This window comes from Diadema antillarum, unplaced genomic scaffold (assembly GCF_040938485.1).
Source record: "Diadema antillarum isolate AM-2024a unplaced genomic scaffold, OU_Dant_1.0 seq00000348_RagTag, whole genome shotgun sequence".
NCBI classification, from domain to species: Eukaryota; Metazoa; Echinodermata; class Echinoidea; order Diadematoida; family Diadematidae; genus Diadema; species Diadema antillarum.
In genome coordinates this window covers 1,004,304-1,030,190 of record NW_027271358.1, presented here as the reverse complement: position 1 = coordinate 1,030,190, position 25,887 = coordinate 1,004,304, and the positions used below count along the sequence as shown (strand labels likewise).

General features: G+C 36.6%; 1 protein-coding gene across 1 annotated transcript in view; it reads right to left on the bottom strand.

Annotated features, from left to right (window-relative positions):
• Positions 1 to 22,203, bottom strand: part of LOC139731010 (uncharacterized) — a 54,418-nt gene extending 32,215 nt beyond the window's left edge. The window contains exon 1 of the mRNA XM_071641886.1: positions 22,112 to 22,203. The gene's annotated coding sequence lies outside the window, so the exon portion shown is untranslated. The remainder of the gene's footprint in view (positions 1 to 22,111) is intronic.
• Positions 22,204 to 25,887: the final 3,684 nt, after the last annotated feature.

Here is a 25,887-nt window from a genome sequence, read left to right as displayed (position 1 = left end):
CGATTGTTATAACTTAATGAAGACTTAGTAACATGCTTAGCACTTTGAAATAGATGTAACTATGTAAATCAGGGGATTCCCGCAATGACAAAACAAAACAAAACTAAACTAAAGTAAACTAAACAAAACTAAACATATCATTCTCTCAACCATTGTTAAGTTTTTATCCACGATAGGTATCACTGCAGAGACTGCCTTAATTGTCCCATTCCAATTATCTTACGGAAGGCATTAATACCACAAGTGCGGAACCTATTGCGAGAGAGAATTTGTTGAAGTATGTGAGAAATAGCAACATGGACCTTCTATTACAATGACACTGATTTCGAAATCATAAAAATTAACTTGAAACAATAAATGCGATATCATCCTGAAGATCATTGACTAAATGATTAGATTAGGATATTTTGAAAGTACATTGTATTTACTTGTGGGATAAAATGCACAGGCGGTCCGAAAACTAAGCCATAATGATAATATTAGGTTTTTAAAAGCAATGAAATGACACAGAGCTGTACTGCTATCTACGAATTGACATTTTCATGTTTGCTTGTGTTTTTCCTCATCCGGCCCTGCAGAATCATTGCTATCATCGCTTCTATACGGAAAGTGAGAGCAAGGTCCGTGGATCCTACAGCAGAACTGGGTATACGGCATGATGGAGGTTGAGGAAAACTTTCGATGCTATACAACTGCTACCCTATCGAACACTTTCCATCATCTTTGAAACTCTATGGGGTACCAAACCAGATTAAACCAAGGCGTCGTGACAAAGGCGAGAAAGAATACCAGAAATCAAAGGGGCGGGTTATATGCAATGAAGGAGCGTCGATGTAGCTCTTTCTCAACCGTACTTTCATCCACTCGAGTTCTATAGCTGAGTGCCATTCCAACCGGGTCGTCTTGGCAAGAGAGCACTTCAGAAATAAGGAGCAGAACTTGAGATTGCTTTCTATTCACGGTCTAAGTCGATTAACGGACATGCTTTAGTGAGAGTAGAGAAGTGAACAAGTTCATAAGATTAGGCTTAATTGGGATAAGCATGCAGCTCCGAATATCTCTCACACTCCTTTCAAGTAAATCCGTAAACCCTCCCATGGGCCATATATGCAAGATCCCTTCTTTGTCATGGTAGACCTGATGGGGACCCAGGGAAGACACAAAGTAAAGCATAACAAAATCGTTCTTTCATTTTTTTTTTTTTGGGGGGGGGGGGGGTAGGGGTTGAGGTGACGTGTGTTTAATTGGGACGGGTTGAAAGCAACAGAACAAAATGCAGCAAAGAATTAAAAAAAAAACCACTGAAGCCAATGTGGATTGATTCGAAACCTAATTACGTAAACTTGTTCCTTTCAAAACAGTGATTTCTTGGCATAAGGCACATATCTGTGATAATTCATGAGTCGTGATTGTATTCCGCTGAAAGATGTTTTGTCTCATAACAGTCATGGCAACATCAATGATGCTTGTGCTGATAACACTTGTCAGTTAAAATACCTGACGCAAAATTTCCAAGATGAATCACTCTATAACAGCATAAAGTCTTTTCCATGACCTTGCTGGTTAGTTTAGCCTCCAATAGTCAGCACGAGTGTGTTATCATGATCATAGGAAAAATGAGTAGATTTGCTCCCTGTACAAGCTTGTGGGAAATCTTTACTGACTGTGCAATAGACTCAACAGGCTCTCTTAGATAATCTGTTACAAAGCAATTTTCCAAACCATGTCCACGTTGGCTCTAATAAAGAGTATTATATCAAACGAATAGGAGCTAAGATGAAAAAGATGTGGAATTTAGGAAAGTTTTATTTAATTATCTCCACGAGGGAAAAAGGAAGATGCCACAACCTCACGAGTCTTCCACACATCTATGATAAAATTTCACTTCTGGACATGACATCAGTAATAGGATTAAGTTGTACATTTCGCTGCAAATTATGGTAGCCTTAACAACCTAACGACAGTTTTCATTTCTTCTAATTTGCGTGTGTGGTTGAGTTGCGACCAATCCCACTAATCGTTGATACAATCGAAACTAACAAATTCGGTAACTTTTTACTCCATGATCAATTTTTAATAAAACTTCCACTTCTTTCTTCCTTTGATCTTACTCATTTGTCAAACCTATAATGGTGTAGGATTTTACTGTCAGTTATGTAAAACAGCAACAGCAACAAAAAATAGTTGTATCTCCTCGACACTCTACACATGGGCTGCAGTCACATGGAAGTGAATTCTTGCATAGGAATGTATCTAAAGGCACCATCAAGAAGAAGAATGAGTTGTGATCTGTAGGTGAGAATCACACCTCACGATTGTCATAGCAAATGATTGCAATAATGATGATTATGAATTCGATTCGCGTGATGACATATCTCGGGAAGGATTCAAACTCGAAATTAACATCGAAAACGGGTCAGACACAACAGTAGTTTGCCGATCAACACTTTTCTATAATCATCGATTTGCTTTGCTCTTTATTCTAGACACCACGTAAATTACTACAAGCATACTTTTAAAATGTTCGTGCGTTTAACTTCGCCAGGAGATCATATAATCCGATTTTAGACTATAGTAGGCCTATATCAAACAATTGTCACCACAGCAACCAAGGGTTTTTCTATTCTGATTCAAGTCAATAAAAAAAAAACTTAATGACAGAATTAATTGAATCACTTTTGAATCGCTTGTTTATTGAGTCAATCTCTGCTAACACATTTGTGATGTTTGCGATGATATAATTGTCACCAAACATACAGCTTATTTTGTTGTTTGTTTCTGGTTTTCCAGCACGGATGCGGTTTCAATGCGTACAGTCACGATATACACAGACTGTTGACCAGGAAACCCAAATGAATTCATTTTTCGTTGCTGATAAGCGTGTGAGAAACTACCGCGTGCAAAAGGGGATTTTCTTTCCCAGAATTATCAAATATAACTTGTGGTCACAAAATTATCTAGCACTGTTTTCCGGGATAAATGTCAGTGGTATATATGCTTAGACCGAATTACTTCTTTTTACCACCCACGTATTTCAACAATAGCTAGAAACAAGCCCGAAAGTGTTAGAAGATGACACTAGATGAGATAATTAAATAACCCATACCAAATTCTTGTCACTTGATCTTCAAAAACAAAACATTTGTCATGACAAATGAAAATCCATAATATCATACATTTGCATGAATAAAGTAACAACAACTTTGATTCTTCCCTACTTTTTCTGATGAGCTCGTTTTAATTTAAAACACCGGACACAGTCAATCACGTCAATAATCAATTATCCCTTCCGAATGATAAAGCATACGCTTGATAAATGACCCGTTATCAGACTGTAATTGGTTTGATGGTATTGGTTTTTAAATTGTGCATTACACGAAGTCAGCATAGGGACACTGCAGGACATAGGCTCCAGGAGTACTAGACACAAACACAAGTGAAATTCGTGCCCATTGACTGCAATACCATATTCACTTGGGCTTTAGCAGATATATTGCTTACATTTTTTTTGTGAATGCTTTTTAGTTTTAAACTATAATTGTACTATACAATCCATGTTTTTTTTTTTGTTTTTGTATTTTGGCGTTTGATTGCCATTCCCAAGGCTCCGAATGATCTGAACTGATGGTGCTTGAGTATGAAAGAGACATAAGAACCCTCTAAAACAATGGAAAGAAAGACATCGATTTTCTTTTTTTTTTGAAAGGCATGAAAAACTGGAAATGTTCATACTACACGGAAATATTGATAAGCAATCCCGAATATCACAAGTCTTCAATCATTATGAAAAGTATTAATTTCCTCTTATGTATCAAGACGTTGGTTTTTGTGGCTATTTTACTAGAAACACAGACGTAAACTTTGACCATTATTTTGTAAATACTAACTTTCATTTCGTAAAGTCAACAAATCAGTATAAACAGATAGTATATCCCCTTTCAGAGCGTGATTGCGCAATTTTTACGGAAGCTGTGGGAAAAGTACTAAAATTTATTTGTAGACAATATGAACTTTGCAAACAGTTAGGGGGGCAATTGGTAGCATGAAAACTTACTCATAGCTCCACTTACACTGACTTAGGACAGCACTCAGCTCAGCATTACATCACTTTGTCTCCAAATGATTATGTTACACTATCAACTGGAATTCACTCAGCGCTCTGTCATTCGATGTTTTTGCTCAGTAGGGTTGAGCTGACGGCACGTACCTTGGATTACGCTGAATTAGGGATCATCGAAAGACTCGAGGGTGGGGTTGGGAGGGAACACTACGATCTATCAAGCCTTGACGCTTTGGTCTACAGCTTCAAGTTCCCGAAAAGAAGTTAAGACTGTATTCATTAGTCTCTTCTGCGCTGCTCGTCCTCTTGGGAGAGTCAAATGCAGACCCAGGAGGATGACAAATTCTGATTTGGGTTTTACCTCATCGCAACCACACATCAAAATTAAGCTTTCACGAACTTCAAAACATCCACTCTAGTGAATTGCCTGGGTTAAATACGTCGTTATGTACGCATCAGGTTCACCTGAAATGCTGCCATACAATAGAGGGAATGACAAGAAGGATAAAATGTCCAGCAGTAGTATTTCATGCGGGGAAAGATTAAAAGTATTGTCTTGTAGCCATGAGCTTAGAAGCAGCTGGATAGGGTTAGAATCAGGAATGCTGATGAATAACAAAGAGTCACAAGGCCACATCAGACGTAGTAAATTTGTTTGTCAAACTCAGCAATAATGAATTTTTTCCATCGTAGCAATGAATGAATCAGGCACAAATGTGTGGGGATTTTTTTCGGGAGCTCAAAGTGACGTTTGAATAGGGCATGGCTGTGTGCGTGATTACTTATGTGTTTGTTTTTCTGTGGCGGCGAGCCGAAATCAGTATAAATACCCTTGAGTTTGCAGCCTATGGAAGTGAGTATGTAAAATACGAAGGACCCTCATTTCTGTGATTGATGAATGAATTCCGTTAAAGAAAAAGAAACAAAAGTCATACACATGCAAACATTATATTTAGTCCAAAAATGAATGTGCAATGTAATGCGGTGAACTATATAATATACGCGATATGGTCCTGGCTTGATTTTCAGATGCTGGGCTTATTGTGAGACCCAGGTGTAATGTGACAAAATGTGTTCTTCTCTTTCTTATCTGAGGGGAAAAAAGGGTTAGCAGTCTGTTAGACACACCTTCGCCACCATTTGATCTACTGAAACCCCTTCATCGCTGAGATTCAAGATATTGGAGACACCATGCGTTCTCAGGTCTCGGGAAGTTGCGAGCTCTGGCTCCACGGCCCTGGGGCTGGGTCGGGTTTGTTGTGTTCGTCGAGAGATAAGTCTCTGTTTACATGTGACATCGCTATGAAGAAGAAAAAAAAAATCTTTCGACGATAGGTGACATTTATATTTTGTATGGAATATTTGGTACACTGATAACGAAAGTAGTGAGTGGGTACATCCTAGGGCAGGGCTGTTAATCTTCTCCGCGCTACCAGATGAGGTCAGTTTGAGGTCATTATTCTGGAAATCTACGACTTACAGCTGGTCTTGGGACGTCATTTTCCTGGACCCTGGAGTCAACAATTCAACTCTATACCAATTGCGGCAAAAATGCGATAGGTTAGGAAGTGTCTGCCCAGAACACGCTCCTCAACAATTGACAGACATTGAGAATTTCTCACAAGTGAGCTTACACAGTAAGCACACTGTTTCAGGACCTCTGCAGGGTCATTTATCAAATATATGAATATAAATATACTTACGTACAATACAAGCTCCTATTCACTTTCTCCACATTCTGCTTGACTAGTACAAAATTATCCGAGTTTTGCCTGCACAAATGAACAAAAGAAAGGAAGAAAGAAAGAATCAGACAGACAGATAGACAGACAAACAAACAAACGAACAAAATGACAGCAAAACTACAAGGCATGAACTCTTATTGGAGCACGCTTCAAAGTTTATTAGTAACAAACAATAAATCATAATGATATGTATACAGTCGTGTCTATAAGCATGAATCGATACAATATGAGGTTACTACCCATAAGCGTAATTTTATACGGATGTGCACTGGACATCTCTAAAGTCGTTGGTTACAAGGTGATGATATGGAAACATCACACTTTACCGAAATATCTGATAGGTATCAGAACACGGAAGATACTTCCTACTTCCCATGTTTACAATAGAAAGAATTATTTCTAGCTATCACGCTGTACTTAATCTCTGTGCGTGACACCGTGCTTGCTCTCTTTGCGTGCATAAAAGTTGATTCAAATGTGTTCGTTTTTTTTATAATTAGGGGTTTTCAGAAATGACGAATTAGCGACCTGATAACGAAGAAAAAAGAGGGGCGGAGGAGAGTGTGCGTGTGTGTGTGTGCGTGTCAAAGAGAAACAGGGGAGACAGACTCCTCTTAGATGCTTACACGTCAATTATGACGATTTTTTTTTCTCATGTTTGCACTGCCTCCTTTGAAGCTCCGATATAACTAAACTGAATATTAACTAGGAGTCATCGGAGCTCAGGAAGGATACTGACGTAGATTGGAATAATGCGAACACACACAGCAGTAAATTGCAGTTGTCATTGTCTTTGCCACTCTGATGGAGAATAACACAAATGTCGTATTCTCCGACGTCATCCTTTTCTAATACAGCATAAAACTCGACAACGAGCTGTTTGCACGTGATTGCACTGTACAGCGATTATGCAATAGGACCGCAATATATCGCTACTTCGTCACTCATTGTGACTGTGGAAACTTGCAAAGAATGTATCTAGACCTGTATAAGAATGTTGATTCATGCATGAAATTATGTGGGAAGAAAATAAATCAATCAATCAAACAAACAAACAAACAAACAAACAATTATCTTTACTTAAATGAACACACAAATACAATACATGAATTCAAGCATGTATGTATGTATGTATGTATGTATGTATGTATGAATACATGTAAGATGAAGTAGGGCCTATCCACGTCTCTCTCTCTCTCTCTCTCTCTCTACCTCTCTCTTTATGTAATATGCAAGATGTATGGACAAATTACCTGGAATGTTTAGGATTTATAAGGTAGTTAATTGGAGTAATGTTATACAGTCTTTTACACAATAGTAGCGAAAACAAATTGAACAACCTGATCATCTCTGAGATGTAGGGCTACCGGTCTGACTTTTGTTTGCACACCATGTATTTAGATGAACCCCAGTGAGCTTTGCTTGGTTTACTCAGTGGGTCGTAAAGAAGGCGCTCATATCGTAATTCGAGACCTCTCGCGTGCCGAGCTGTCTGGCGTGCGAACGGAGATAAGGGGCCAAGGAGATCGCAGAAATGTTTTACCGGGAAAATGGCAGACACGAGTGACCGAGGGGTAATCCCGACTCAGTCCACGATGTTATTCTTTGCTGTTCCTCGGCTTTTATCGTTGTACTCTGACAAGAATAAGACTTGTCGTGATCATTCCTTATCGAAAAAAATTCTGCGTAACTTTGCAGAGAGTTACCCAGCCACGTGCAATTCAGAGAAAAATTAGAGCGCCTTGATTTGTTTTGATTGCATGAGTGAAAGTGGAAGAGGAGATTGTGCACTGGCAGAGAGAGAGAGAGAGAAAAATATTGTGCGATAAATTAAATTGATAGATGGACAATTAGATTGATAGATAGAAAGAGAGAGTGTGAAAGAGGAGAGACAAAAGGAGGGAGAGAGAGGGAAGATGGTGGGGGGGGATAGGGATAGGGTAGGTGGGGAGTGGGAGACATCTCGTCCTGCAGTCAGACTTTCAGGCACTTGTTGCCTTGCTTCGGACTCTCTTGTTTAAAGGGATGATAGTTTTTGTTGAGATGGAGGACTCAGATTTTAACTTTTTGCGAGATAATTAGAAACCAGTTATGAAATATTAAAGAGCATACAATTCTAGAACGACTTCAAGGTTCATTTGATGAAAGTTGGTTTTGAAATGGCTGAGATATCAAAAATTAAAGGGATTGTACAGTTATGGTTGAGACCTAATTTCAAGTTTCTAACATTTTTGGTGAGATAATGAGAAACCTCTTATAAAATGTGAAAGACCATGTAGTTCTATGAGGAATTCAACGTTTATTTGATGAAAATTGGTTTTGAAATGGCTGAGATATCAAAAAGAGCGATTCTAATAAAGTGTGGGACCCACACTTTATTACGATCGCTTTGTTTTACTTTGTTTTTGGATGTTTCAGTCATTCCAAACCCGATTTTCGTCAAATAAACTTTGAATTCCTCTTAAAATGGCATATTCTGTACTATATCATTAGTGTTTTCTTGGTATCTCGCAAAAAGTTAAAAACCCAATTCTCATCTCTACCAAAACTGTACTATCCCTTTAAAGTAGATCAAAGTGGTCCAAATAAAAGGTGTGTCCCACCTTTTATTACAACCTCTTTTTTTTTACATTAAATTCCTAAAAGAATTGTATGCTCTTTCACGCTATTTCATGAGAGGTTCTCATTATTTCACAAAAAAAGGTTGAAAATCTGAAGCCCCACCTTGCCAAAACTATACTAGTACCATCTCTTTGAGCCTGAGTTTTAACGATGGACCATCCACACCACTTGATGCTGCAGTCGGTGCTAGAGCTCCGTGATGCAGCTGGGTCCGGCTTATAACGACTTAACGACTTAAGAGAATGCAGGTGTGTTCACTCCTTTCATTGAATAACAATAGTTGATATTTTAGAGCGCCTTTTCCACTGGATACAAAAACATTTGTTCATCGATAAGGCATAAGTATAAAGAAAGCCTTCAAAACACACAAGGAAACACAAGTTGATGATACAATTTGCCAAGTGCTGATGTCACCATACGCATTTAAATCATGTTGAATGACCTACTGGTCATGTTACACAGCGCTAGCTAATAATGCAATTCAGTCTATCATGTCAGGGTTATCGCATCGACGGATATAAAAACACCATTACCCTTTCTCCATAAATGCCAGACTTGAGGTCCTATCATAGAATGCTAATTCTAATGTTAGTGAAGACCTTCAACAAAATTGAACAGGTGGACCTGGTCTTCCAACCAGTAATCACGTGCTCCAAGATAGCTCTCCGTCATATTTTGAAGAGAAATTCACAAAAGAAACGAGCGTTTGCCAACAAATAAATATGATAGTTTACCTCCACCCTCATCAACGGAAGCATCCTCCGGCCTCCCGCTGAACGGCTGGCGACAAGTTACGGTAGCAGGGGGTCAATGGCTTCTCGCTCAGTATATACACAACGTAATGAAAATAGTATCATATCTGAGAGTTAGTAATGATAAATGGTAAGTTTACTAACCAGTGCTTCTTCGGGCATATCAATGTAACTGTGGTAGACCTTGTGTCATACCAATCATTGTTTTGAGAGTGAATGTCTCTAAGTCACCATATGATTTCTAAGATATTGATATTTTCCCATCTCTAAAGATGAATAAAAATCGCGCATTTCTCACACATTTACTATACTGTATATTGCTATGTTTTTGGTGAGATAAATGACAAAATAACACTTTGTCTTTTTGATATAAGGTAATCATTTCAGACATAAAGGGCCATGTTCGGTATGTCACATTACTCGAGTACTCCTTTATTCGAGTCTTCCATGAAAGTGGACAAATCTGCCAAAGTGTTGAAATGTATGGTAGATTTTGAAAGTGAAACAGAAATCATGAGTTATCAAACACACTTGTATGGCGAAATTCGCTCGAATGAACGCTTGATGAGAGTAAACTAGTTGTCCTGATCATGTGACTAAAACGTCACTTGTACCTTACATCTTGTTCCGTTCGTTCACAAAAAGCCTGCATTAATTTTTTTTTATATGAAGATACAGCGATTTGCTACTATGTTTCACTATATACTTAGATTAGAGCGATTCACTTCCTTTTATGATTTTTCTTCAGAACTCTTTTCCCATCGTGTTTAAGACATCTACTCTTTCCATACGGGTTAATGAATATTGCATAGCTAAGGAAAAACATAGAAGGATAAGATTGTATTTCAGAGTAAGTGCTGTTGATACTATCAAAATGGCTTGATGATCGATAATGCGCTGATGTCCCATATGCCAAGTTGTTTTTGATAGTATGTTGGATTCTGGGCCCGTTGTGTATGTTAATGTGCTGTCTTCTGATTGTATCATAAATCAAAGATACTGGTCCACGTATCTTTTGACCCAATGTTCCTATATGAGTGGAGAAAAGTACGCAGCACACTCCACACCCTAAACTTTGAAAGCGACTCAATCCAAAATGAGGCAAGTTGTCCACCAATCATAATTCACACCAACTGTCATCCCTGAACAGAGAGATATTGAAGTAAGTGCCATATTTCTGTTCTATTTCTTTTATTATTGCAGCGAACAGTGAGGAAAACAAGAAGGGGGTAAACTTGCGACAAGCTAGCCGTGATATCTCTTTTGTGATTAAGTTTCAGGTCGCACCACAGCGTGGCCACAATAATGATAATTTTCTCGTAAAGGACTTTTGTGGTAAGCGGGACATTGTTTGCATTGTATTACTTGTTTTCTATGTAGCCGATTTCAATTTTCTGATCCATTGTTCGCAACGAAACGCCTTGACACCTTTGATTCTAGTCTCTCATTCCAGCCGTTTTTGCATGTTTCTTTCCCTTCGCCCTTCATTTTCTCTCTCTCTTCTTTATTCCACTTTGCTCTCAACTGAATTCAATCAAAATTTGTACTTTGATTACCAGTAGAGGATATGTTCTTGATTTCTTGATCTTTTCCTGTTCTATTGAAACACTGCTATGTTTTTATGCACACATACACCACGTAGGTTATACAGGCATATTTACATGTATGTGCAAAATATTTTCCAGGATGAGATAACACACACCTTACATAAGCTCTCTTTATTTTCTGTCTTCTCATGTTGATGCATTGTAATCTGAGGATGATTCATCAAAACAGAGGAATCGTCAAACTTTTTTAAATAGAAACAAATCCAATGTACGTTGAAATTTTATCGAATGCATTCCTTTTCCCCTTCTTTCATAAGATGAATTGTCAGGAGATAATGATATCTCAAGAACAATTTATGATTTTGAATATCTCTTGAAAATATTGATCAACAAATATGCATTTTCGTATATAAAATCTTTATATCAGACTAGCATACAAAAAAGTTATTAAACTTATTACTCAGTGTGTTATGCAGTCAGAGTATCTCTTCTTCCTTGCTTTTTTCAAAAAATTATCATTAGTGAACATGAATATAGCATTGACTTATAACATTGTTTCAGACAGATTACAGAGATATATGTTCTATTCCTGTACGTATAACATTGTTTTGTTACTGTAACTGTAAATTTTACAAATATGATCTGATTTGATTTGATTTGCTTTCTGCAAATAATAAGCCGGTTCGTAGTTCCACTTTGCACATTAGCAATAGAAGGTCAGTAATCCTTTTTGTACCAATACGCATGTTGGTCTTAAATTCACTGACCTAAGCATCTGTGATATAATGAGTCATTTAAACCTTATACTAAGTAAATGGTGCATGCCAAGGCATCCATCTGACAGCAAGCCTTAATTGAATTTGGTAATATTAACACACACACACAAAATAGGGTTGTCCCTTTACTCAGTACTACGCTTTATTTTGTTCGTATATGTCACTCTGTTGAAAATGAAACTGAGTATACTTGAAATTAATCTTGAACACGAGTGATACTGCGGTATGTGGGTTAAACTCAACAACAACAACAACAACAACAACAACAACAACAACAACAACAACAACAACAAACAAACAACAATTTTAAACCAGAAAAAAAGTTAGTTCCTTCACTATAATGGGAAGATTTCCTCATGTAATGATCTAGCGTCGTTTTGACTTCTCGACCAAGAGGTGATTCATTAAGGTAGTTCAAAATCTGGTTAAAATGATTCACGACATTTTCATCTAGGGAATTTTCATAAGTCTTGTCCGATTTCTCTTCATTGTAAATGACGGCTACGTTGTTCGTTGTGAATTGTATTCAAACCCATTTCCCATTACTGTTAATGCTGTCTTGAATGATAATGTAAACCTCTAAGGGCTAATTACAAGTCTGAATGAGAGACGTCTTCTCTTGATTTGATCATACATGTTAGCGCCTTCCATGTCTTAATTAATGGCTTGGACTGATAACCTTTTATCTGCCCGCTAATATTTTAAGTGATAATAATCAAATAGTAATGTGCTTACCTTTTTGTGCTTTGTGTGTTTCTCACTGCTCATAGCGCTTTGGTCTCCATATATGAATTGCTCTTACGATTGAGCGAAACAGATTTGAGTTCACATCAGGGCCTTTGCTTGCCAAGGCTCAAGGTCGAAACCGCACACATGTAGTTGTTGAGAGGCAAGGAGAAAACCGATAAGTATTGGAAGAAGCACTCAATCAAGGGTTTTTTTTTTACTGACAGCAGTTTTCAGAGGTATGACGGATACCATGGAAGTGGTTTATAGTGAAATTAGCAAGACATGGTTTAAGAAGAGAGACGTCAAATTGATTAATGGATAATTTCGCACATTGCTATCAATTTCCTTTTTGCGGCGTATGAGCGGAGCTATCGTATTTCAACGGACAGGCTTAAATTCTCTGCATTTCATGGTTGGTCTACATTTCCAAAAGTGACTCTTCTTCTCGGTACACTGTATTACACTTTCCAAGGGCGATAGCCGAAATAGATGCATTAAAATGGAATTAAACGCGACGTGTTCAGTTTAATTTCTTAGAATTAGAGTATAAATCAGACAAACGGAATGGTTAAAGTTTCATAAAAAGTAGAATCTGAGTTCAAAGAAGTTAAGTAATTTGGAGAGTGTCCTATGATTTCAATAAAACAGTGCTAGTAGTGGTGAAAGGATGAGCGAACCAGTGTGGTTACTATAACACCTATCAGCTCCTCGGTTGGTTTGAGCACGTGTCTATTCACACCTTAACTCCCCGATTTTGACATGAAATCATTGGTATAATAACATCATATAAACCTGGATTTTGGTTGATAATTTGGCATTCTTATCTCTTCACACACATATACACACACACGCACACACACACACGCGCGCGCATATATATATATATATATATATATATATGATATAGGCCTATATATGTATATAATATACACATACATGTATAAAGTAGTGTAGGCCTATTTAGAAAATAAGAAAAAAAAGAAGACGATGAAGAAGAAGAAAATATATACTGATACATTTATGGGTCAAATCAGGGAGGTAGGGCTATCTTCCCACCTCCCTGGTCAAATCCTCCTCACGTTCAGAAATAAACAAGAAAGCTGGTAAATATTATTGTAGATAATACAAAGATATAAGGAACAAAGAAAATGTAAAAGTGTGGAAAATTAAACCCTTTGACGTTACTTTAAAAGAAACCTAAAGGACTTTGTAAGGTTATGATCAGAGTGAAAGTATCAAACTCATGCACACAAGCACTCTCGACTATTTAAAGTTGTAAAACTGAAAGCAAATCTGACTGCGAAACTATTTGAGCACCAGGCGTTTTGGTGATATGAACAAGGGTGTAAAATGAAAGTAATATTTAATCTCGCTTCTATGCAATCTCGGTTTCCTTTTTCTGGGCGCACAAAGAAGTTAGCGCAAACAGATACTCCGAACCCGTTAATCATTAAAAAGAGAAGCACGTTTGATCAGGACGTACGCTGTAAATGTTTGCACCTCACAGCACTGCACACCTTCTGCACTGTTGGTTACACAGTGAGAGGCGACATTTATGATGTAGTTGATGATAATTTATCTTATGTCGTAAGTTTACTCGGGCCATCTTCCTCGTCAATTAAATTAAATTTTCAAATGAAATTTGATTTCCAATAGCACATTTTTTTTTGTCGATACAAGGCCAAGGAGAGCAAGAGTCAAGCTCTACTGGTGAAGATGGTTCCCTTTATTTCCTACCTATATTTACATGATATATTCCTCTCTCAAAACTTATACTTTGAAGTACATGTATGTATTCCATCTCGTATTAGTGTTCAATTTTGCATTGCTTTATATGTTTTACTTCATCAAGATGATTGTACTCCATAATGTGTTTTGATGAATAGGAACAATTTGTACAATTCATGACATTTTGTTAACCTCTGGTATATATTGTATAGCAAACGGAATGCAGAAATAACTGAATTGAACAGAACTGAACTGATGCATCCGCACGTGCAATAGCATAAAAAAAATCCAGTGGTGCGTGGATGTTGCTGCTCGCAAAATGCACTGCCGGTGAATGCCCTCTGACGAAAATACTGACGAAAACAAAACTTTTCTAAGCCCCCCCCCCAAAAAAAAAAAACAATAACAAAAAAAAAAACCAAAACAAAGCAAAAACAACAAATACTCAAAAAGCGAAACGTAAGCAAAACAATAAACAGCTACAGATCAAATTGACTATAATCGAAACCGACCAAAAAAAAAAAAAAAGACGAAACAAAGCAAGGAGCGTCTGTTTTATGAGTTTACAGACGGATGTAAACAGGTTAAGCAGAGATGTAGATAGCGCTTTCCCCTCTCCTTTGACTCCCCTCCCACATTTATCAATATGCAGGATACTTTCCTGTACATCTTTACCCTTACTCGTACCTTCTATATTACTGCACATAACAATTTCCACGATGGCTGTGTTAGGTCCAGTTTGTTTTAAAGATGGCGATCATGTTTACATAATTTTTAATCGTTTTCTGAAGCGCTAAAAGAGCACTTGACTGGGGAAATGATATAATTTGCCTTTACTTGTCTCAGCTATAACATGTATAAGTACTGTACCAGATCAATTGAAGGTAATGACATGTGTACTTTTCATGAAGCATGAACATCACAGCAAAAATTCTTGTTAAAGTGCAATTCCCCCGTGCTCAAATCGTCTCTGTAATCATTATGAGGGAAACACACAGAAATGTAATGCGAAGAACGCAAGATATCAATGTTTATATTCTAAAGGAAACACAGATTTCTGTAATTGATATGTTCAGCGTAATGGAACAGTTTATCACTCATTAACAGCATCCCTTCTCGTGTTAGTGTGAGAATTTGGTAACGTCCCATATTACTGTTTCTGAATAGTTAACGAGAAACTTCAAAATGAATTTCCATAACTCAATTAATCTAGATTCAATTTGAATTAATCTTTTATCGCACTGTTAGATATTATCATATTAACGAAAGTCAACTTGAAAATTACGCATCTTTCCGCTCCTACATGTCCTACAGGGCATATTCACTGAAATGAATAATATTTTACTCGGGGCTAAGATTTCATATTGCTCTCATCCCCCCTCCCCCCATTACGAGTAATCAAGTTTCCCACAGAGTCTATTATGGAATACACGATGCATATGATGCTCATGTTTGTTACCTTATTAGATAACAATGTTATATTAAACAACAATAACAATGTGTGAATATTTGATGAACTTTGGGCCCATGCAATTACGTTGTGTTTATAGTTGTGTGAAATTATTTGTTGGAAATGAAAACATATGAAAATAAATGAAACGAAATCAAATGAAAAGAAATGAAACGAAATCAAATGAAAAGAGCTGTTCTGAAATGAGGATACCATGAATCAAAAACAAATACTAAATGCTTCGATGATAACCTTTTGCTGGAAGTCGCCCCATAATGACAGCAAGACTGTTTAACAATGATTTAACCCATTACTCGCCAAGCTTTGGTGGTTCTCGGACCTAAGACTGAATGAGCTGCATTTATGTGTGCCCATTCATATTTCTTCTACTTTTAAAAATTGTAGTAAAATACTACATAAAAGAGACCATTAGGTTTCTTTCATATCGAGACAGTTGTACATTCAAGTGAAGGTTTCACATAATCTGTAGGTCAACCTACATTATAATTTTTGTATTGTATAATTGTATTTTTTGGACGAAAATCTTTTGAGAAATATGAATAGAAATTAAGATTGAAATTGAAAAAACGTGTGATGCATCCTGCTCACACCGTTATTTTCTGTCCGTCTATGGTTGTGTTATGTTAAATCTCACATGGAAACATATGAATATAATTGTGAAAAAAAGATACGTGATTTGAAATTGACATAAACATTATTCAAGAAGCGTAATAATGGGAACAATTTCACCTAATGCTTTAAAAACATCCTTGTATCACTAAAAGCATGTGAAACCTTTAAAACTCCATAACTTTCTCATTTCATTTAATATTTTCTAAAACACTTCTGCCATTCTATTTGTCCGATTTTACTCGAGATATATTAAACCAAGCTGAATAAGATATTGTGTAAAATTACATTTTGAATAAAGTTTGAAAGCCTTCCAGCAGCATGACCCCTCCCCCTTCTCCTTTCTTCTCTGACCGTAAAAAAACCCAAAAAACAAAAACAAAGACAAAAAAGCATTCATAAATTCTCGATGCACTTGACTTCCTCGTAAATGAAACGTTGGCATAGTGGTTTATCCTAACTTCCTTGTACATCGCGATGATATGGTTAGTACTGTAATCTCCCTAAATCTTCTCGATGGGACGGCCAAGGATGGAAAAAAAGTCAGTGATAGGCAGGTAAGCTAACAAATGTTTCGATTAGATTAGAAACCCAGACCAAGCAATTAAGGTGTCAAACAGCGATTACTTAATCCGTGGCACGCGTTGGTGCTCGTTTAGAAGAACAGAAGATTATTACCATTTCATCCTAATGTCCTAGTCTAATCTTTCAGAAACTCACTCCGGTAATAAACTCGTCATTTTGGAGAACTTTAACTGGATTCTTGCCAACGAGTCCTTTTCACAAGAAAGCACGACTCGCCCTTCTTCTCTTTCTACTTCTTGTTCCAAGAAATTGTGGTGTGTAAATGAGCATGAAAGATTTTGCTTGTTTGTTGTTGTTGTTGTTGTGCGAGAGAAGTAAGCGTATACCTCTGTTTTTCTGTACGTGCGTGTTTGTACGTGAGGGTTTGCTCAAATCCACGTGTACGCAGGACTGCATGCTCTAAATCAATAAAAATAGTAAATGTAAAACAATCACTAAATTTACACTTCAGTACATTGGATTCAAGGTAGTACAGTGCTTATGATCACAATCTTTATAAAGTAGTTGTTTTCGAAAAATGGGAGCAAAACATGACGCTATTTCATTTGTGATATGTTCAATGCAGAAAACCCTGAATGAATTTTAATTCGAAAAAAAGGTAAACTTGATAGTCTGGCTGTGTGTTTCCTCTCCCTAACAAACAAACAAACAAACAAACAAACAAACAAACAAACAAACATAAAACAAAGACGACTGCAATGAGTAGATCTTCTGCATCCAACAGGTCTTTGTGATTTCATCACTGATGACTACAAAGCAAACACAGATTCTGGTTGTTGTTAGACCGTTTTATAGGACAATTTAACTCTTACATTTAAAAAGAAAACATTTGCTATCCATAGGGAAATTCAGCCAACGTGCATTACTGATGAAGTGTTCTATGCCAAATGGCTAGTATAAAGAGGATGTCTTGGAAATGATCCAGATTTTCTTGGAAAGATCACGAACATGACGAAGTTACTTGTTATGTTCTCCGACAATGAATGGCATAACTCTTACATCGCTCGTATGATATAACCAAAACAAAGTCAGGATGAATTCATCTGCAAAAGACAGAAAAATAGTTGTGTTTATTTATTTATTTTTTCTATTTTTCACTTTGGTAAAACATTTTTTTTTTAATTCCACAAAGAACTGATTCAATAGGAAAATACAAGCATTGCACAAACTGGCACATACGATATATTTCAATAAACAAACAATTTTAGAAAAGGAAAGAAATATGTTAAATCTATCGATTACATCTGTCGATGTCACCAACCGAATTACCCAGTGCGCCAGTGGTTCACGCATAGCATGATAATGAATGATAATCATAAGAACACCAAAGGCTCTTAAAATTGCCCTGATTTCGGCCGGCTTCGACTCAATTCGCTCGTAATTGCCGGAACAAGTACATGAGAGCTCTTTGGTGCTAAACGAATTTCAATTTCCATTTCATTTTTTTTTTTTAATTTCCTTTTTCGACAAAAGTTTTTAGAAATGTCTTTCTTTGGTAGGCAAGTAAAACCATGTGAAATGAAAAGAGTGTACAATAATAATGGAATTTTGTGATTCTGGTCTGCTCAGAATATTATACTCTGTCCTTATACAGGCATTCTTTATCAGCATTCCTAGTTGATACATGATATGAACTGTAAGTCAAATATGCTTTCGACGCCTCTGCGTTTGTTCGTTTTTTGTTTGTTTGTTTGTTTGTTTGGTTGGTTGGTTGGTTTTGTGTGTGTGTGTGTGGGGGGGGGGGTGGGTGATAATCACGGTGTGAAGTTGAAAATGAGTTCTGTCATGTGCTCTCACAAGTTCATCCCTCCAGTGACCATATTTGCCATTTCCTCAATTTTGCCTATACAAACGGTCTTGAATTTATATCATTCGGAAGTGGCTAACCAGCATGTTTAGATTGTCTTTACAGAATCTGATGTCTTGAGAGTGACAATGTCATTTTCAGCACTTTAATTTTACATGCGTGAATTTTTCTTCAAATATTCTAACTTCTTTATACAGCTCTTTTAAAGCAAAGTTCGACAAGTTTTTTTTTTTTCACATAATGGCAGAATTATTGTTTCATCACAATAAGACATTAAATCAAGTTATGGGATTTCAAAGTATAACATTTGCCCTTTTATACAGAATAGCGATTTTGGTTGTAACCACACGTATAGATTAGCATAGATGACTATATAGATAAGGTGACAACGTTACTAGCTTCATTATTTTTTTCAGGGAGTTCGAACAAAAATATCAATATATTTTGGGCTTTAATTTAGGAACTAAAACACATTCTTCCTTTATTCTTCTTTGCACAGATGTCAGATGTCCGGTCTCCCCTTTGCTATTTCATTTTTTCTACTTCTCCTCCTCCTCTTCTTCTTCTTCTTGTCCAATTGTACCACGTCAAAGCTTTAATGCGAGCTATCCACAAGGTTTATTCTTTTTGATTTCATATAGAAGAGGAAAATAGACAAAAACTACTCTTTAGGTTTATATGAGATTTTGAGGCCTTACGTCATTACATATTTATTTGTAATTATTGTTCTAGCTACTATCATCATTATTTGGTGAAAACATTTTGAAGATTCTAATGAAACTCTTGGCATTATATGTTTGTCCGTTTGTTTTCCTTCTTGTTTTTGTCATCACCGTGAAAAGGGTGGATTTCACTTTCAACGTGTTCAAGCTGACCTCATGTACAGGGAACGGTCTCAGAATGATGCACAGTCCTACTTCCGCATTTCTTGGAACAGACAAAAGTGTGCAGGTGATAAGTCATTGGTGGAATCGTTCCTTTTCTCCTGTGATATCCCGATTAAATTTTGTACGAGGGTAGCTTTGACCTCTATCTGATCAGCAACGTCCCTGCCCTATCTATAATTGCGACTAAATTTTGTGCAAGATATCCCTACTTTTTTCGAGGCTCTATGCAAGGGGGTGTTTTTCATATTTTGGGTCGGCCAATGTGTTAAACAGATAACTAGAGTTAAAGGTGAAGGACATACGAACAAACGCGATGCACATCAGAGACAGCCACGACCGGGTGCGATGACTCTTTGATATCGTTTTGATATCACTTTAACCATAGCAGCTATCTGTTTGGGCAAATGATTGATGTAAACCGCTGTCACGTGACTGAGTGTAAGCATGTGTCTACATACGAGGGTGCTTATGCTTGATAAGTAGGCTGCAAGCATTCAGTTACGAATGTTTACTTCTTAGTGTATGATTAGTCCCATGCACATTAATTTCCACGCAAGTGAATCTATACGGAGAACTTATCCTTCAGTGGGGAAAATAATCTTACGTATTTACAGTATACCACAGTTGATGTCATTGTCATTAATTTGCATGATGGTGCAGTGTGTTTCTTATCGATTTCACTATTTTGCAATAACGTGTTTTGTTCTATATCAACGCAATTTCTGTTCTTCTTTTAGTGTGGTTTGCTGTTGTTTTTTAAACCAACTTGAAGACAGGGTTGACAGTGGTTGACACTTTATATAAATACAATACTATCAATTGTTTATTTATCTTGTTACAGTTATAATCAATAACTTCCTTTCTAAACAAACGAGAATAGTGTGTTTGTATATCCTTTACATGTAATGTTTTCATTTATATATATATATATATATATATATATATATATATATATATATATATATATGTATATAATTATATTGAAGCAAAGAAAGGGAAGGGACCAGAAACAAATGATAAATAGTGCTTTGCTCAAAATTTTCACTATACATATATATATATTCATAAACTTTGGACAGAAAGTTATTATAATGCCATCCGATAACATGTCAAAACCTATATACTCTACACCATTTTCTCATTCCACGCCAGTTTAAACACCTATTTTGCTTTTATCATACAATGTAAGCCGTTGAGTCAAATAAAACAAAAGAAGATATCCCATGGCGAAATAAAAGTAGAAAGAAATAGACAAATACTTTGATAAGGTCATCTCTATCGGAAATAATACATGTCTACATGTCCGCAGGTAAACCGATGAGATCATTCGTGTTAGATGTACGGTCTCCCCCTAGCTCTTTCCTCCTCTCTCCTTCTCTCTCACTCTTTTCCTTACTTTTTTTCTATGTCATATATCCGTAAGGATAGTTTGCGTTTGCTACCTGTACCAGAAAGAAGAGTCAAAGACGAGAAAAACATCTGTCACGTTTCTGCTTTGTTTCTGGGTATCGCATCCTCTGCAGTAATATATTTATAAGCAGATTAACTCCCGATCAATGAACGTCACAACATCGACATAACATGCCCACAAATATGATGTAAAAAACATGCAACTCGGTGAAAGGGCTTACCTCGTCCGAAAGATCGAAGTAATATAATTCTGATAAACAGACAAACTATAATCTAACCAACAACCAACAAGGACAAGAAAATGTAGTATCGAGACGGTTGGGGTTGGTACACTGGGAACATGCTCGACCATTCTAGGAAACTTTTCAAATGACTTCGTTCGAAATAAAAACTGGTTCATTAAATAGTGATTTTTTGTGGTTAATGATATATGTTCTGGAACCACTGACATATACGAAGGCTATAAAAGATGTTTATTTTTTCAAAAGAAGACATTTAGGGAAACTTTGTGTACAAAAAGGTGTTTACAGAATTTCTGTTTTCAAACCAATAAACAATAAATCAAAACTTCCAAATAAAATAAATGCAAAGAGCTTTAGCTCTCTTAGCTCTTACAATGAAAGAAAACAGATGTGATACAAAATGCAGATACATGTAGTTGCGAGAGTACATAAATATTCTTGCTGTTTGACTTGCCTTAAGAGAATATGAAATTTAGAGCTTATCATGTGAAGTAGATTTTAATATGGGAATGAGAACAATAAATCAATCGAAAATCTTTTGATTGTAGTACTACTCAATCGAAGTTGACACTAATGACTATGGTGTTACTATACTTGGTTTGTTCCAAAAAGTCAGAAGAGACTTCTTGACTTGCCAGGGTGGAATAGCACCAAACTGTTAATTTATATTTGCTATCTTCACTTGTGCCGACTTATGAAGAAATCGATTGTATGGAAGCTTTGAAATAATCTTTGTTTCTGTGTAACGAAAATGATAAGTATTGTGCAACGTATTGAAGTTTTAAGTTATTCAGAGTCCCCCCCCCCGAAACCGATTTCGACTTCACAAATTTCATACTTTCGTTTTAAATCTTTTGCTTTAAAAATGACCTCATAATATATTTCTTCAGGGTGATTTAACCCTCTTTAATCTGATAGCTATGTACTACAGCTGTTCTCCTTTATTTTTCAAGTGTAAATTTTGTTGTTGTTGGGAGGGGGGCGTGATTGCGTAAGAAAGTGTCATTCATGTTCTTGGGAAATGGCAGGGTTGAACAACCATGCGAACAGGATCTTATCGTCTCTTCGACCTGCCGAACTCCAACCTCTTCGTATACTAAGTCCCTCCTTCCTCCCTCCTTCCTGTGCGCATCCCACTTACCACGGATTTCCTGACAAGAATTCCGACTTTCTACGCCAACAAACTGTCTTTGAGTGACCTACTCATGATGACTCCGAGGCAGGGGAAAAAGTGGGTCATATCTGGTAGGCACTGCGTGCTCTTGCGTCTTCACAGTGTTTCCCGCGTTTTCTCGATCGAAAGCCTTCGTCTTCGCTTCTGTTTTTAGGAGAGTAACGATGTTCTTTGGTGGATATCTGTGGAAGATGCGGGTAAAATGGTGATGTTTTTGGTGATAATGAAAATAATGACAGTGATGCTGGTGATGGTGATATAGCAATCTAGCCACGAGAGCTCATTAAACCTCTTCTTAGATTTTTTGCCTCAAGATATCTACCAACAATTAAATGAGAAATATCCGCGGTGACAGCCAATACAAAATTTGATGAAATTCGGCTTTTATCAAAAAACGTTATATGTAGTATTGCAAAAAATATATGATATGGGTGAATTTTCCATTTCTTTAGACTATCCTTAACCGTGTCGACGGGACTGTCAACCAAGTCAAGCTCTGCCGTATATACTTTGTGGCCAACTGTACGAATATTATGCATCTATGTACATTTCGGCTTTATACCATCATGAGGTGTCAATTTTTGTTGTTGTAAAGTATGGCATCACTTTATGAGAAAAAATGACTTCTGTCGTCTCAATCAGCAGTGTCTTTCAAACAATTCCAGACAAAAAAGGAATAGTTTAATTTCTTGTTTCTTTATATATATATATATATATATATATATATATATATGTATAATATATACATATATATCGTTACTGATATTTGGTTTTGCATTGTCCTAAGCTTATTTTCTAGTTTTCTTGTATGAATAGCACCAGTGCGCTTAGAAACACCCGTATAAACCGCCATATAAATGCATTATTATTATTATTATTATCAATTCTATTTTATATTAACATTAATAGAATTATAGTTTACTCTGACTGACGCTAATAATGTACTTTTTACATAGCATGTTCTCATTACTTAGTGGAAGAGAATACTGGAAAAATCATAACCATTTAAAACAGCGACATGTATGTAAAGGAAAGGAACATCTCAACTTCCCATATTTAATTAAAGTGCATTCCGTATACCAAAACGTACAATTCGAATCCTTAGAATCACTAGCTAAAAATGCACATAATTTTCCCCCTATCCTTTCAGTATAGGGGAATCTAATCTATTTCCACAACTCTTCTTCAATGGTTTGTAAACTTTTGGGTGCAATATGTTAACACAATTACCAACATTCATCGTCTTGCGACATTGACTCGGAGAAAAGTTGATGACATTACCATATGTTGGTTAGATAGGATAATGTTCTTAGCGCGTTGCACCACATGTCCGTGAGAGAGCACATGAAGTGCCCAACTTTTCTTAATGAAACTGAAAGCCTCAAGTGAATAATAGATTTGATTTCATTCGATTTGGGTAAGTTACTCTCTCTCTTTCTCTTTCCCATGCACGCTTAAAATATAAAATGGAGTGAAGTCTATCGAATAGAAAAGAGATTCTTTGACTTTCGACAAAACCCAAAATTATAATTATCTCAACCTTTTTGTGTCTAACTTTGACAAATGAGATCCCTTAATTCTCCTTTTCTGAGTCAGTATTACTAGATTTTTGTAACTCTCAGACAATAACACGCTGAGGCTGAACAGTAAGGCTTTCACCAATATGTGTCAAAAAGATAGTCAAGATTTGGTACAAGAGAATGAGTGACATGTGAGAGCGCGGTAACACCAAGTCATCTAATTTGCATAATTACTTCACTATGACTGATATCTCTCTCTTCCTAGAACATGTGTATTCTAAATCCCCATAACTTTTTTGTTGGGTGTTTTTGTTCTATTTTTTATTTTGTTCAAATAGGATAAAACTCAATCTTCTGATATGTTTGTTTGGCAACTTCATTCATTATGATCAAATCAATTTAAGGGGTGCATATCTATTTGACGGCGTGATTCATGATGCTCGCTAATTATGACTATAATAGACTGAAAACTTGCTAATGTCCCTGTGCAGAATTTTGAAAATAATTTGAAATAATATCAAATATGTTTTGTCGTTCTTTTAGATATGTGATAGAAAAGACGGTATGGCACTTTTGCGAATAAAACCTATAGAAAGTGAGAGAAAAGAAAGAATAAAATGCTGAAAGATTACAAAAGAAGACTTTCAAAATTGTGATGTTGTCGTTTTCCCTCAACTACATCTTACTAATCAATTAATGTTTTTGCCTGTATTGGTATGATTGGGTAACTTTTGTGACGCAATGTCTTCAGGTTTGGAAAAGCAATTATTCTGCTATCAAACTGTCTAAAGTTAGTTTAGCTTGTTTTAGCTCCCAAGTTCGTATTCATCACAAAGAGAGGTGATACGCGAACAGGTGATCTGGATCTAATGGTGGGTGGAATTTCTTTCTCCGTTCCAACGCGAAGTCTTGCCCTCAATCATAAACCATTAGATTTTTTTCATATTTTGTAAAGAACCGATGCAATGCACGCAAGAAAAGGTTATTTCCTTGAAACTTTTGATTGTTGATGAATGTTAACTCATGCGAGCACCGCGTTCTGCCATTCAGCGACAAAGTTAGACCTGGCGTAGCTTTTATTCAGAAGTGTGCTTTGTACGTATCTTTGTAGTCATTACAACACCCTGTCGACAGTGCGAGAGCACGGATTGGACTATTTATCTTTTGACTCATCTCCTTAACTCCCATCTCATAGTGTCCTCGCTCCAATACCCCCACTATTTGATCAACAAAGTCTTTCAAGAATAAAATTTGTCTTGAAGAAGGTGTCAAAAGTTGCCGGACACCCGTAAAGAGCATTAAAAGAACTCCTCCCGCGTGTCAACAATCTTTCTTTTTTTCTCCCACTAAACAAATTGTTGTCAAAGGCCTTGGATGGCCTAACACTAAAATAACGAGCAAATACATCAAGACGATTCACCCCTTTTTAGTGTCATAAAAAGGGAAATGTAGAGTCTTTTATTTCAGGGAGAAAATGGAGATACGAGCGCACGTTTTTGCTGTTCGCGCTCCATGTCTGTTTGCCGCTGATCGGAACAGAAGGGATTGTGCAAGGGGGAGCAGCGGCCGTGGGAAAATCTTGACCAAGACGATTGGTGTGGACGTCACATCAGTGTGATTCTGTTCTCTCTCACAAAAGAATTTAACGCGACTTGTATTCGTCGTATGTTGAGTCCATGAAAGACTGTGCAAAGTAACAATTTGCAGATATTTGGAAGCAGGTTGTGACTTGATTGTCTGTGAGATGTTCGTGAGTTCAGGTGGATGCGTGTTTGGATTGGGCGTGACTCATGTTGGTAGGGATGACACCGTTATCCACGAAGTTGCTCATTTTAGTCAGTGCCAAACTGTACTCTTTCGCTTCCTCGAGACACAGGTAGCAGGCACAGACATCTGCACGAAATGTATCGGAAACCTCTGATGACCCTCATGTTATTGGATTTCATATGAATATTTGATCAGAAATATGTTTGTCGTTTCCTATGATTTGAGCAATTTACTTAAAAACTGGTAATGATGTCTAATTTATATGTTATGATTATGAATTTATAAGAATCAACATAGATACAAGCAAGGACTAAAACGATAAAAAAAACCAAATAAAACAACAAGTTTTAAAATTCTCATGTCAATTATTCAGTGTGTATATAGGGATAGACGCAAAGAGTTATCGAGATTCAGAATCAAAGACTATGCTGGTTTGTCGATGGTTTAAATGCTGGA